Source organism: Papio anubis, chromosome 4, assembly GCF_008728515.1.
Source record: "Papio anubis isolate 15944 chromosome 4, Panubis1.0, whole genome shotgun sequence".
In the NCBI taxonomy this organism is placed as follows: Eukaryota; Metazoa; Chordata; class Mammalia; order Primates; family Cercopithecidae; genus Papio; species Papio anubis.
Genome location: NC_044979.1, coordinates 163707582 through 163723416, shown reverse-complemented (window position 1 = coordinate 163723416; position 15835 = coordinate 163707582). Strand labels below are relative to the sequence as shown.

Below are 15835 nucleotides of genomic sequence, written 5' to 3'. Positions count from 1 at the left end.
CCAAATTTGCTTCTCTTCAGTCTTCCACATCTCAAAAAACGGCACAATTTCTCATGTGATTAAACCATTTGTTTAATTTTATAAAAGAGTTATTGAAACATGCTTTTAATGTATATCTACTTTTACCTAACTCACAATTATAAAAGTCTTAGTTTTATTTTTTTGATCAGTAGCAGATAAGAAACAGAAAAGTAAAAATAGAAAAGGGTTTCCAAAGAAATAATTTCCAGAAAGAAAAACCAGAAGAAAGAGCTGAATACAAAAGAGAAGGGCTGATTGAATATAAAGAAAAACTATAAGTTGATTTTCATAACAACATTGTCAAGTCATCAATAAAAGGATAACTCATGTTAACTAAACACTGTCCATAGAAACATTGAATTAAGTTGGTAAAACTTCCATCAGAAATGCTAGGAAGTAATAACACTTGGCCTCGGAATGGTTAGTGCCAGGTTAGAAAATCATTTAATTTCAGGGAATAGCGTCTTATTCTCTGAGAATGCCCTCAAAATAAAAACGTTAAATTTTTTTTCTTCATTTTACATCTTGTTATTTGTGACTATCTACAAGATAGACAATGATGTAATTTACTTAAAGGAAAATGATACTGGATTATTTTCTACCTTCCATGGTTTATGCTGGTCCCTTCTATGCCTCTTTGTGTGGCATGGGATCCCAGCTTCAGTGCAACGGGGAGTTGATCCTCTTGAAAAACAAAGTATTCGTTATGTTTTACATTTTAAGTAAGAATTCCTGCCTGTGGAATATCAACTTTCTTTTTTGTTAGTGTTGAATTTCCCTTTTGCTCTGAGTTTGTAAACCTGTGATGATTTACCAGAATGATCTAAACTCTCAATGTACAGTTATTTTTTTTTTTGTTTGTGTTAGAATTTCTCCCAGCTTTATTGTGGGATAATTAACAAATAAAAATTGTATATATTTAAGGTGAAATATTTTGTATATATACATTGTGAAATGATTGTCACAATCAAGCTTATTAACATATCTATCACCTTATATAGTTACATTTTTTTGGTGAGAACATTTAAGATCTAATCTCTTAGCAAATTTCAAATATGTAATACAGGTGTAGTAACCATGCTGTACATTAGATCTCCAGAATTTATTCATACAGCAAAACTGAAAATGTCATGCAGTTATTTTTATATATATTTTGAACATGATAATAACCTACTTGTTTTGAATGGTACTCAGCATTACAAAAGGACACATTTGAGTTTTATGGTGGAAGTCAATCTTAATTGTTTATGTGCTAATTGGATCATGGGGATAGTTTGCTCTTTTAAATATGCCATCTGGCACGTTTACAACACACTTACAATAAACCGTCTATATAATCTTGTTTACTATATGTTTATTGAGCAACTAACAGCTGTGCCAAAAGCAATGGGAGATGCAAAGTAAATGTGTCTGTACTGTTAAAAAAATTATTCATCACAGTCTGTCATTATACCAAAATGCAAATAACTGAGGCATTGAATGCATTTGAATCTTTCAATGTCTTATTTTAAATATGATCATTGATGATATTGTCATAAAAAGAAACAGTAATTTGGAAGATGGTGAGAGAAAGATGGTATAAAGCACACTGGACTGAGTTTCAAAGCCTGAATATTGGACCTAATGTTCCCACTTAGCACTCCATGACTTGGACAGTTCATTTGATCATATTTAACTGCTTTTCAGCTCTTGTACAAATGGCTTAATAATACTCATGATTCCTGGATTACAGGGTTTAGAATTAAGCTAGCTTCTAAAAAGAGATACTCTATCTTATCTATCTTAGCATCTCAAAAACTAGTTCATTGCCTAGTAACAACAGATGCTGAAGAAATGGGAATGAAAGCAACTTATAGCCTGTAAAATATTAACATTTTCCCTTATTCATCCAAAAAATATTTTTTCAAGTATCTGCTATACTGCCTGTTTTTATATGACTATGGTGTTTTGGACAATAACACATTATTTCAGCCCTTCTGAATACAACTCAACTAGTGATCTTGATGTGGTGCATTTAGATCATACATGAGTCATCTGTTTCTCATGCTCACACTGGCTAAAATGTCAGCACCCTCAGTTAATGGGTGAGATTAAATTAGTAAAATGCAAATAGTGTTGTAGAAATACACATGGTTTTCACTAAGTTATTAGTCTTTTTAAATGAGGCCTGTCATTATGTCATCAGATCTAAAACTCATCTAATGGCTGAATATTGGGCTTCTATGAAACAGGGTTATGTTTATTCCCTAATGATTTTACATCTGGTCTGGCCAAATGCAATATTCTAAAGTTTATCTTGTACTAATTGCTCTAATGATCTCTAACTTGCATTTTCTGGAAAACAGAAACTATCTAAAATTAGATTGTGATTATTAAATAAATCTGATTCAAATAAGGAATTGTGTTAAATGTGTTCTGTTTTTAAGCATTTTACTATTTTCCATAGGAAAGAAAACCTTCCAGAGCGCCTAATTTTCAGGGGAAAGATTGAAAAATTTTCTGAAAGTCAAAAGTGCCTGACTCAACAGAGTTTATCTTGTGTTCTTAATGTCTGCCAGTTAACTCCATGCAAGACTCCGCAATACAAACTTTTCTAGAGTTCTTCTAGAGAGCTGTCCCAAAAGGAGATTAGCAGCAGAAAACTGACTTCTGATGCCCAAGATTCAGGAAGGCAGACAACCAGGCTGTAATCATAGACAATTATATTTTGGTTAGGATACAAGGTGCAGGGCTAGAAAACAGTTGCTTTTTTAGCAAAACCTCATGGGATAATTAATAGAAATTACAATTTTCGTTCTCCTGGGTGTCAAGATTTTAAACTGACGCCAAGGATTCTCATTTCTAACGAAGTTCACATTATTTTACTCTGTCAGTGTTTTGAAAGGAAATGCCTGTTACAGATTGGAAAGGTGCTGAAAAATAGGAAAGACTCTTAATTGGGACACTAATTTATTCAACAACAGTTTGTTGCCATCCAGTTAACTATGACAACAATGCCTCGGTTACGTCTTTGGTCATTTATTGATAAAGGTAACTATGGCAACAAAGAAGAGGTCAGGAGAATCCTAGCCAGTGTGTTCCTGACTGCTTTGTTTAGATCAGCCTTGGCACTTAAGTCAGACCTCTGTTAGAGTTATGAAGCATCTTCCCTCAGTGATGGCATAGTTGCTTCAGATAATGCTCAGATGAGTTCTGACGGCATGGAACAGGGATCTTAACACTCTTATCTTCTGTAAGAATACAAATTTCTACTTTCTTAGAAAGATATTTAGCATCATTTGTCAAGATTTCTTCAAATACTTTTTATGCCCAAGCCATTTGCCTTTATATCTAAGCATCTATCCTAAGAAAAGAATTAGAGATATGTGAAAGATTTATGTGTAAATGTTCACAGGTATTTTTTAAATTAAAATAGAAATGTGGTAAAGACATAAACATTCAAATAAAGAGAATTATAATACTCATAAAGTTTTGATGTATTTTGGCACCACTAATCATCATATGTTTGATTGAAAACAAAGTAAATGCTAGTCTATAGAGGAATGTTTAATTATAGCAAACTCACATCTAGAATATAACCCAACCGTTAAAAAAGAGTGGATTTAAGCTATGCCGATTGACTCAGGGTTTCTGTGAGATATAGGTGAGTGGAAAGCAAGACTCAGAAAGTATTTATGGTATGATTCCATTTAGGTAAAACAATATATGGACAAAAATCTAAGCCTTATATATCTGTATACAGGTATGCATCTATGTACATAAATGAGACTAGGCACAGAAAAGATATTGAAGATCACTACTGCGTTGCAATGTGGGCTACCTTGTGGTGGAGGAGAGCTGATGTTGAATGAAAGGTAGAAAACATAAGGAAAAGAAAAAGATTTAAAGTAGAATATAAATATTTTTGATTAAACAAAATTATGCATGAAAAACATTTAAACATAATTGTATAAAGAAAATAAATACAGTATTTTAAGTCATTCCTTGGCTAACATTTAATATATAGAGCATGCCTAGGCTATGTTGCTGTATAGGAAAATGATACAAAATCTTATTTGGCCTCCAGTTCTCATCCTTTCACAGAGATTTTTCTTATGAAGGTCACTCATAACTTCTATGCTTTCAAATTCAATGGACTCACCTTTAAAATTATTATAGATACTTTATTATCTCAGCACTGAACAGAATGGTCCCTTTGTTGAAATGTCTTCCTCTCCTGGCTTGCCTGATTCTACACTTTTCTGAGTTTCCTTCTGCTTTACTTGTCTATTCTTTTCCTCTTTCACAGTTTCCTATTCCTTTTTTGTGTGATCTCGAAAGGTTGACATGCCCCAGAGGGAATGCTGGGTTTTCTTCTCTCCCAGTTTTGTACACTCTCCCTCAGAGTTCTCATTCCATTCTGTGGTTTAAAATTTGTTCTAAATTGCTGTTTCTGAATCTCCTCAAAACTTTTCAAGATATATTCATCCAATTGAGTATCTAGCATCTTCTCTCCACCCATTTGTCCTCTCTTTGCCCCCCGACTTTCTGCTTTTTGATCTTGTTAATTGGCACCCAAGCAGTCACTTGTACCCAACAATAATCCAAGGGTTACCCTTGATACTTACCTTTCCCACACATCTAACCTGGTGGCAGGTTCTGTTAAGCATACCCCAAAGATGTATCTTCCCTTGCTCCTCTGTAGCTCTACTTCTTTTGCTTAAGTAGTCCTTGTTTCTCCTCTAAACGTGAACACAATAACCTCCTGATGTGTCTCCTCTTTTGGCTTTTATCCCCTAGCTGTCTATTATTCACCCAGTAGTCAGAGGGATCTTTGAAAAACACAAATCAGATTATTTTAGTGGCCCGTTTACAGTACTCCAATGCTGCCCAATTTCATGTGGACTAACACCCATGCTACTCTGGCTTACCAAGCCCTATGTGATCTGGCCACTCTGACTTCCCTGGTTCCTCTCTTCCCCTCATCCACTGAAAACCCTTAGCTGGACTAAACATTCCCTGGGTTCCTTGGATGTGCCAGTTGCGTCATACTCTTCCTAAGTCCTTTACTCTGGCTGTTGACCTTTCCTGGAATAGCCCTCAACTTAATCTTCACAGGCTGCCTGATTCCTTCTTCCTACCTCTCTGGTGAAGCATTTTGACAACCTAACCTAAGCTAGCCACCCGGATACCTTTATAAAACCATGCAGTTGTTTTTCTGAATTGCACTCATCTTTATATGACATCTGTATTTACATTTTTATTTATTATTTGCCTTTCTTTGCCAGAAGATTGTGCAGGACCATTTGCCTTGCAATTCAACCATACCTTGTCACATAGTAGAGGCTCAGTAAGTATCAGTTGAAGGGAACAAGCACTGTATGTTATAGTTTCTTTATCTGTAATGTATGGTTAATAGTACCTATATCCTTGAAAGGAGGTAATATTTATTGAATGACAACTATGTGTCCTGCGGCATGCTTTGAATTTTATGTGTTTGTATTCATTGAACTTTTCAAAATAATTGTGTGAACTAAGTATAGTCCTCTCTAATTTATACAGAAAGAACTATGAAGCTCAAAGAGTTTCAAGATTCAAAGTCTTCCAGGTCAATATTCAAACACAGGTATATTTGCTTCCAAAGTCTATGTATTTTCTAAAACATAAGTAACCTCATTAATATTTTACTGCTCTTCACTCAAGATCCAGTCTTGGATAATGTCACAATTTAAAAAATATATTTCTCTGTTCCTTTTTTTTTGTGGTTTCAGAGGTTTTCCAGGGACTAATAAAGCTATCTTGATCGGCTCTTCTACAAACTTGTCCTATATCTCTTACGTGGGTACGTATTGTTTTTCCAAAATATTTTTTCTCATTTTGTGTTTACTTTTTTCCTCTTTCAAATTCTATTCCCTAAAATTCTTTTCCCGTGCTTCTGTCTCAACAAGCCCTCTGAATTCTGCTGCTACTCCCTCCCTATCTGTGATCTATTAGTTTTCATGAATCTGCAGTTTAGGGCGTTGCTTCGGTGATCAGGTTGCTGTGCATGATATCCAACTTGTTTTCACCTGCTTGAATAGCTCCTGTAAGTTCTAATTTTCAGCTACCTTTTATATGTTTCTTTCTTTTTTGAGACAGAGTCTAGCTCTTTCACCCAGCCTGGAGTGCAGTGGTGCGATCTCGACTCACTGCAACTTCTGCCTCCCTGATTCAAGCGATTCTTCTGCCTCAGCCTCCCAAGTAGCTGGGACTACAGGTGTATGCCATCACACCTGGCTAATTTTTTGTATTTTTGGTAGTTTTGCTATGTTGACCAGACTGGTCTTAAACTTCTGGCTTCAAGTGATCTGCCTGCCTCGGTCTCCCAAAGTGCGGTGTTAACCAGTGGAGGGTGTCCAGGTTCTTGGTGTCTTGAACAGAGAATTGGACAAAACGCACAAACAAAGCAAGGAAAGAATTAAGCAACAAAAGCAGAAATTTATTGAAAATGAAAGTACACTCCACGGTGCGGGAGTGGGCCTGAGCATAGGGTCTCAAGGGTCCTGTTACAGATTTTTTGGGGGGTTTAAATACTGTCTAGAGGTTTCCATTGGTTACTTGGTGTATGCCCTATGTAAGTGAAGAGGATGAAGTAAAGTTACAAAGTCATGTATTCAGCCTATTCCCTATGTAAATGGAGAAGATATTTCCTGTCATAGCTGTAATGTTTTCATGTGATTTAGTTCTAGAAAGTCCTTACATTCCTCGTCTCCAAACCCTATTCTCCTGCCTCACTGGGATTACAGGGGTGAGCCACCAAACCTGGCCACCTTTTGTGTATTTCCATATGGACAGACATTCTTAACACAAACCAAACTGAAGTCAGCGTTTCCTCTCTTGAAACCGTCTCTGCCTTGTGGCACTTCTCTCTCTCTGTCTCTCAAATGCTATTATGAATTTTTGTTATTGGCACTACCATTCTTCAGTCAACCAGAGGATTCAGTGTTGGCTTTGACAGAACTCTCCTTTCCAATTGTTCTCAAATTCCCATGCATTCTACCTTTGTTTCACTGATTTTGAAAATTAAACATTTTCACTAAATGCAACTAGAAAAATGTTAATTTTTAACCTCTTCACTCTGACTTTATGTTTTTTACCTGTGTTTTGGAGCAGAGTACAATTTTTTTCCTCATAATTTTGGATGGAGGAATATTAGTTAAAATGATCAGAAGGTGACCTTTTTAGTTACAAGAACCAGGGACTCATGGTTAGTTCTGGAACTTCCTGTGTTCATTTTCTGTTAATGAATCTTTTACGATTTATCGCTAAAACTATGCAACTTTGACCTTTTGCTTCTTTAGGCAAATAATTACCTAATTAACTTTGAAGGCATGTCTCATGCCACAACTTATTTCTTTTCCACAAAGGCATTTGGATTAACATTATTTCCACCTTTTCCTACCTTTGTATGCACAATTCACATCTCAATCTGCCAATACAAACATCCTTCACATTTTTAGATTAGCCTGTGGACAGAGGCTGAGGAAATGCCTGAAAACATAGAACTTACTTGCACTACACTGAAAGAATTTATTTCTGATGACAAAACTAGCAAGTGTTCTTTGTAGAACTATTTCAAAACACCAGAAATCCCACATACACGAAAGATATTGCCTCAGACAGGTCATATCACCGGACCCCTTGCAAACATTCCCCAGCACCAGCCTGGAGTGTTGTAGCTTTGCTGGGTAGCTAGACCCAGAGGAGCAACAACACTCACGGTAGTCTAGAGGAGGCAGAAGTGCACCACATGAAGGGAACACCATGTGGGACAAAAGAATCTGGGTGGCAGGCCTTGAGCACTAGGTCTTTCTGCTGGTGGAAAGCTGCTTTCAGCAGTGGCACAGTTAAAGTGCTGAGTTGAGCAGGGAAAGTCTTCAGCTCTACCCCAACAGTTAGAAAGCCCTGGTGCATATGAAGGGTCTTAAGAAGAGGAAGTCTTTCCCACCTTGTCCACCACCACAGGCATCAGAACCTTTGGGATACAGCAAAAGCACTGCCAAGAGGGAGGTTTATAGTGCTAAATGCCTACATCAGAAAGTCTGAAAGAACACATATTGACAACCTAATGTCATCCTCAAGGAACTGGAAAAACGAACAAAACAAAAGCTAGAAGAAAAAAAGAAATAACAAGGATCACAGCAGAACTAAGTGAAATTCAAACAACAACAATAAAAAAAAAAAAAACCAAAAAACAAAACCAAAAGAGCCATGAAAGAAAAAATGGTTTTTTGAAAAAATAAACAAATGTGATAGACAATTAGCTAAATTAACAATGAAAAGAACAAAGAAGATCCAAATAAACTCAACTGGAAATGAAACTGGAGACATTACAATCAACACCACGGAAATACAAAAGATCATTTGAGACCACTATGGAACACCTTTTTGCATACAAACTAGAAAACCTAGAGGAAATGGATGAATTCCTGGAAATATACAACCCTCTCAGATTAAATCAGGAATAAATAGAAACTTTGAACAGATCAATAAGAGGCAGCAAACCTGAGTCAGTAATTTAAAAATTGCCAATTAATAAGAGCCTGGGACCACATAAATTCACAAGTGAATTCTACCAGACATTTAAAGAATTATTAGCAATCCTACTGAAACTATTTCAAAAGATTGAAAAAGAAGACATCATCCCTAAACCATTTTATGAAGCTAGTATCACTCTGATACCAAAACCAGGAATGACACAAAAAATAAAACTACAGACCGATTTATGTGATGAACATAGAGGCAAACAACCTCAGGAAAATATTAGCTAACTGAATCCAGCAGCACATCAAAAAGATAATTCAAAATCATCTAGTGAGTTTTGTCCAAGGGATGCAGAGGTGGTTTAGTATATGCAAGTTAAAAAATGTGATACATCACATCATCAGAATTATAAACAAAAACCATATGATCATCTCGATAGATGCAGAAGAAGTGATTGACAAATTTTAGCTCTCCTTTATGAAAAAAAAAAAAAAAACTCTCACCAACTAGACATAGAAGGAACCTATCTTAAAATAATAAAATCCATATATGACAGACTCACAATCAACATCATACTGAATGGGAAAAGTTGAAATAATTTTCTCTGAGAACCAGAAAAGACAAAAATACTCACTTTTACCATTTCTATTCAACATAGTACTGGAAGTACTAAAGAAAGCAATTAAGCAAGAAAAAAAAGAAATAGGGCATCCGAATTGAAAAAGAGAAAGTCAAACTACTGCCGTTTACAGATGATATGACTGTATATCTAGAAAATTCTAAAGACTCTTCCAAAAGATTCTTAGATTTGAAAAACAAATTTAATGAAGTCTCAGGTTACACAATCAACGTACACAAATTAGTAACACTGCTATATATCGACAACAACCAAGCTGAGAATAAAATCAAGAACTCAATATATTTTACTACAGCTGTAAAGAATATAGAATACCTGGAAATAGCCAAACAGGTGAAAGATCTCTAACAAGAGAGCTAAAAAAAAAATGCTGTAAGAAATCTCAGATGGCATAAACAGATGGAATGACTCATGCTCATGGATTAGAAGAATGAGTATTGTGAAAATGACCATTCTACCCAAAGCAATTTACATATTTAATGCAATTCCCATCAAAATACCAACATTAGTAGCCACAGAATTAGAAAATCTTAAAATTTATATGAAATGAAAAAAGAGTCAGAATAACCAAAACAATCAAAAGCAATAAATAAAAATCATACAACTAATTGATCTTTGACAAAACATATGAAAACACAAATTGGAGAAGGGACACTCTATTTAATAAATGGTGCTGGGATAACTGGCAAGCCACACATGGAAGAATAAAACTGCATCCTTATTTCTCACCATATAAAAAAAATTAAGATGGATCAAAGACTTAAACATAAGCTCTGAAACCATAAAATTTCTAGAAGACAATGTTGGAAAAACTATTTTAGATGTCAGCCTAGGTAAAGAATTCATGACTAAACCCTCCAAAGTAAATGCAACAAAAACAAAAAGAAATAAATGAGACCTAATTAAATGAAAAAGCTTCTGCACAGCAGAAGAAATACTCACCAGAGTAAACAGACAACCCATAGAATAGGAGAAAATATTTGCAATCTATGCATCTGACAAAGAACTAGCATCCAGAATCTATAAGGAACTCAAACACCAAGAAAAAAATCAAATAATTCCTTTAATAAGTGAGCATAGGAAATGAATAGACATTTCTCAAAAGAAGATACACAAATGACCAACACACATATGAAAAGAAGCTCAACATCACTAATCATTAGGGAATGCAAATTAAAACTACAGTGAGATACCACCTTACTCGGGCAAGTAAGGCAATTATTACACAGTCAGAAAAACAATGGATGTTGCCATGGATGTGGGAAAAGTGAATGCTTATAAACTGCTGGTGAGAGTGTAAATTAGTACAACCTTTATGGAAAATAGCATGGAGAGTCCTTAAAGAGCTATAAGTAGATCTACCATTCAATCCAGCAATCCCACTACTGAGTACTCAAAAGAAAAGAAGTCATTATATGAAAAAGACATTTGCAAATGCAGCACAATTCACAATTACAAAGATGCGGAATGAAGTTAAGTGCTCATTGACTATTGAGTGGATAAAAAAATGTGTTATATACACACATGGACTACTACTCAGCCATTAAAAGAATGAAATAATGTCTTTTGCAGCAACTTCAATGGAGCTGGAGGCCATTATTCTAAATGAAGTAACACAGGAGTAAAAAACAAAATATTATATGTTCTCACTTATAAGTGGGAACTAAGCTATGAGTATGCAGAGGCATACAGAGTTATATGATGAGTTTTAGAGACTCAGAGGGGGGATAGGGATAAAAAACTTCACATTAGCTACAGTCTGCCTACCCTACTTGGGTGATGGGTAAACTACAATCTCAGAATTCACCACTGAAAATTTCATCCATGTAATGAAAACCACTTGTACCCCAAAAGCTATTGAAAATTTTAATTAAAAACTCATTATGGAAATTAAAATTTTAATAAAAATATAGAAATTATAAAACCTATCATAAATATCCATCACAAAAAAGTAGGAGGAAGAAGTTAAAGTTATAGAGTTTTTATTAGTATTTTGCTTGTTTGTTATTTCATTTGTTGATTTATGCAATCAGTGTTAAGCTGTTATCAGTTTAAAATAATAGGTTATACAATTTTATTTGCAAGCTCCATGGTAACTGCAAATCCAATAACACACAACAAATAAAAAATAATAAGCAAGAAATTAAAATAGTCCACTGGAGAAAATCACTTTTACTGAAAGGAAAGCAGGAAGACAAGTCAGAAGGAAGAGAACACACACACAAAAAAAACACCCAGAAAACCAACAACAAAACAAAACAAAAAAATCTTACAGGAGTAAGATTTTACTTATCAAGAGTAACATTAAATGTAAATTAACTAAACTTCTCAATGAAAAGACATAGACTCACTGAATGGATAAGAAAACAAGGTCAGGTGTTGTGGTTCATGCATGTAATCCCTGCACTTTGGGAGGCCGAGGCATGTGGATCACCTGAGGTCAGGAGTTTGAGACCACCCTGGCCAACAGGATGAAACCCCATCTCTACCAAAAATACAAAATTAGCCAGGCATGGTGGTGCGTGCCTGTAGTCCCAGCTACTCCGGAGGCTGAGGCAGGAGAATTACTTAGAGCTTAGGAGGCAGAGGTTGCAGTGAGCTGAGATCATGCGCTGCACTCCAGCCTGGGTGACAGAGGGAGACTCTGTCTTAAAAAAAAAAAAAAAAAAAAAAACAAGACCCAATGATCTATAGTCTAGAAAAAATGCACTTCACCTGTAAGGACACAAGTAGACTGAAAAAGAGATGGAAAAATATATTCCATGCCAGTGGGAACCATATGAGAGCGAGTCACTATACTTATATCAGACAAAATAGATTTTAAGACAAAAACTGTAAAAAATGCAAAGGCGGCCATTATATAACAGGATAAAATTACCAAGAGGATACAATAATTGTACATGTATATGCACCCAACATATGAACACCTAGATATATGAAGCATATATTGTCAGAGCTAAAAAGAGTGATCAACCTTAACACAATAATAGCTAAAGACTTCAACACTCAACTTTCACATTGCACGGATCATCGAGACAGAAAATCAACGAAGAAACTTTACACTTAATCTGCACTGCAGACCAAATGGACCTAATAAATATTTACAGAAAATATCATCCAACAGCTGCAGAATGCACATTCTTCTCCTTGGCACATGGAGCATTTTCAATGATAGACCATATACTAGGCCAAAAAAACAAGTCTTTTAAAATTAAAAAAAAAAAAAAAACCAAATACCTTCTCTGACCAAATGAAATAAAAAGTAATAAATAATCAAAATAATAAATCAATAACAAGGAATTTTAGAAACTATACAAGTACATGGAAATTAAACATTGTGCTCCTGAATGACCTGTGGGTCAATGAAGAAATTAAGGAGGAAATTGAAACATTTTTACAAACAAACAATAATTGAAACACAGCATACCAAAACCTATGGTATGCTATTCAGTAAAAGCAGTACAAAGAGGAAAGTTTATAAGGGCCTGCATAAAACAGCAGAAAATCTTTAAACATCCCAATTATGCACCTTAAAAAGCTAGAAAAGCCATAGTTGACCAAACCCAACATGAGTAATAGAAAAGAAACAGTAAAGATCAAAACATAAATAAATGAAATTAAAATGAAGAAAACAATACAAAAGATTAATAAAGTGAATCAAAGTTGGTTTTCTGAAAAGTTAAACAAAATTGACAGACCTTTAGCCAGACTAAGAGAGAAGACCCAAATAAATAAAATTAGAGACGAAAAAGGAGACATTACAACCAGTAGTACAGAAATATAAAGGATTATTAGAGGCCATTTTGAGCAACTATATACCCATAAATTGGAAAATCTAGAAGGAATGAATAAATTTTTAGACACATACAATCTGCCAGCATTGAACCATGAAGAAATTTACAATCTGAATGGACCAATAATAAGTGATGAGATCAAAATGATAATAAAACATCTCCCAGGAAAGACAAGCCTGAGATGTAATGACTTCACTGCTGAATTTTACCTAACATTTAAAGAATACCAATCCTACTCAAACTATTTAGAAAAACAGAAGAGGAGGGAATATTTTCAATCTCATTTTATGAGCCCAGAATTACTTTGATACCAAAACCAAAGACACATTAAAAAATAAATAAATAAAAACTGCAGGCCAATATCCCTGATTAACCTTGATTCACAAATGTTTCACTAAACACTAGCAAACTGAACTCGACAACACATCAAAAAGATTTATCATGGCCAAGTGGGATTTATCTCAGAGGTGCAAGGATGGTCCAATATATGCAAATCAATTAATTTGATGTATCAACAGAATGAAGACAAAAACAATATGACAATTTCAACTAATGCTGGAGAAGTATTTGATATAATTCAACATCCCTTCATAATAAAAACCCTTAAAAAACAGTATATAAAGGACATATCTCAACATGAAAGTTGTATATAACGGACCCGCAGCTAATATACTGAATGGGGAAAAACTGAAAACCTTTTCTCTAAGATTGAGAAAATGACAAGGATGCCCAGTTTCACTACTGTTATTCAACATAGTGCTGGAAGTTATTGCCAGAGCAATCAGACAAGATAAAGAAATAATGAGCATCCAAATTGGAGAGGAAGGAGTCAAATTATCCTTGTATGCACATATAATCTTATATTTGGAAAAAAGACTGCAGCAAAAAAATGATGAGAACTAATTCAGTAAATCATGGGATACAACATCAATATACAGATATTAATATTTTTATATGCCAAAAGTAATTAACCTGAAAAACAAATAAAAAAGTAACACACAAAAATGGAAAGATACCCTATGTTCATGGATTTCAAGAATAAATATTGTTAAAAAGTCCATATTACCCAAAACAATCTACAGATTCAGTGCAATTCCTATCAAAATACCAATGACATTCTTCACGGAAATAGAAAAAATAATCCTAAAATTTATATGGAACCACAAAAGACTCAGAACAGCCAAAGCTATTCCGAGCAGACAGAACAAAACTAGAGGAATCCTATTACCTGACACCAAATAATATTACAGTTATAGTGACCAAAACAGCATTAATATTGGCATGAAGACAGACACATAGGCCCAGTGCGGTGGCTCACACCTACTGTTATCCCGAGAATTTGGGAGCCCAAGGCTGATGGATCACTTGAGACCAACAGTCCAAGACCAGTCTGGCCGACGTGATGAAACCCCATCTCTACTAAAATACAAAACTTAGCCAGGTTTGGTGGCACATGCCTGTAACCCCAGCTACTTGTAAGGCTGAGGCACAAGAATTGCTTGAACTTTGGATGCAGAGTTTGCAGTAGTTGAGATTTTGCCGTTGCACTCTAGGCTGGGCAACAGAGCAAGACTCTGTCTCCAAAAGCAGACAAACAAACAAACGAATAAACAAAGACAGACACATAGACCAACAGAACAGAATAGAGAACCCAAAACAAAATCATTTTTAACAAAGACACCAAGAACATACAATGGAAAAATAAATGTCTCGTCAATAAATGGTGCTGGGAAATCTGGATATCCCTATGCAGAAGAATGAAACTAGACTTCTATCTCTTGCCGTATAAAAAAATCCAATCAAAATGGATTAAACCCTTAAATTTCAGACCTCAGACTATGAAACGACTACAAGAAAACATCTGAGAAGCTCTCCAGGACGTTGCACTAAGTAAAGATTTTGAGTAATGCCCACAAACAGTTTGCAAAGCAAAAATAGACAAATGGGATAACATCAAATTAAAATGCTTCTCCACAGCAATAGATATGGTCAATAAAGTGAAGAGATAACCCATAGCATGGTAGAAAATATTTGTAAACTATCCACCTGACCAATTGTTAGTTACCAGAATACATAAATAGCTCAAACAACTCTTTAGGAAAAATTAATAATCTGATTAAAATATGGACCAAAGATCTGAACAGACATTTACAAAAGATGTACAAATAAAAATCAGATGAATGAAAACGTGCTCAACATCATTGATCATCAGAGAAATGCAAATGAAAACTACAATGAGATATCATCTCATCCCAGTAAAAATGGCTTTTATCCAAAAAAAAAAGGGGGGGGGGCAGAAACAAATGCTAGTAAGAAGGTGGAGACCTTGTGCATAGTTAGTGGGAATGTAAATTAGTACAACTACTATTGGAACAGTTTCAAGTTTCCTCAAAAAAAATAAAAATAGAGCTACTGTATGATCCCACAATCCCACTGCTAGGTATATACCCAAAAGAAATGAAATTAACATATTGAATAGATATCTGCACTCCCATGTTTATTGTAGCACTATTCACAGTAGCCATGATTTGGAAGCAAATTGAGTGTCCATCAACAGATGAATAACTAAGGAAAATGTGGTACGTATATACAATGGAGTACTATTCATCTATTAAATAAGATCCTGTCATTTGCAGCAGCATGAATGGAACGTGTCATTAACATAATGACTTGGAAATCATTATGTCAAGTGAAATAAACCAGGCACAGAAAGTCAAACTTTGCATGTTTTCACCTATTTATGGGAGCTAGAAATTAAAAGAATTGTACTCATGGGTATAGAGAGTAGAAGGATGGTTACCAGAGGCTGGGAAGGGTAGTGATTGGTGGTGGGAAAAAAGTAGGTATGGTTAATGGGTACAAAAAATAGGAAGTATAAACA

At 34.9% G+C, this 15835-nt stretch overlaps 1 long non-coding RNA gene across 3 annotated transcripts in view; it reads left to right on the top strand.

Annotated features, from left to right (window-relative positions):
* The first annotated feature begins 1096 nt into the window (after positions 1 to 1096).
* Positions 1097 to 15835, top strand: part of LOC110742781 — a 64181-nt gene continuing 49442 nt past the window's right edge. For 2 of the 3 annotated variants that reach the window (XR_002520846.2, XR_002520844.2), the window contains exons 1-4: positions 1097 to 3253; positions 3764 to 3875; positions 5563 to 5626; positions 5772 to 5842. This is a non-coding gene — a long non-coding RNA (uncharacterized LOC110742781). Of the gene's footprint in view, positions 3254 to 3763; positions 3876 to 5288; positions 5351 to 5562; positions 5627 to 5771; positions 5843 to 15835 lie in introns of all 3 variants that reach the window. The other variant, XR_002520845.2, reaches the window with a different exon arrangement.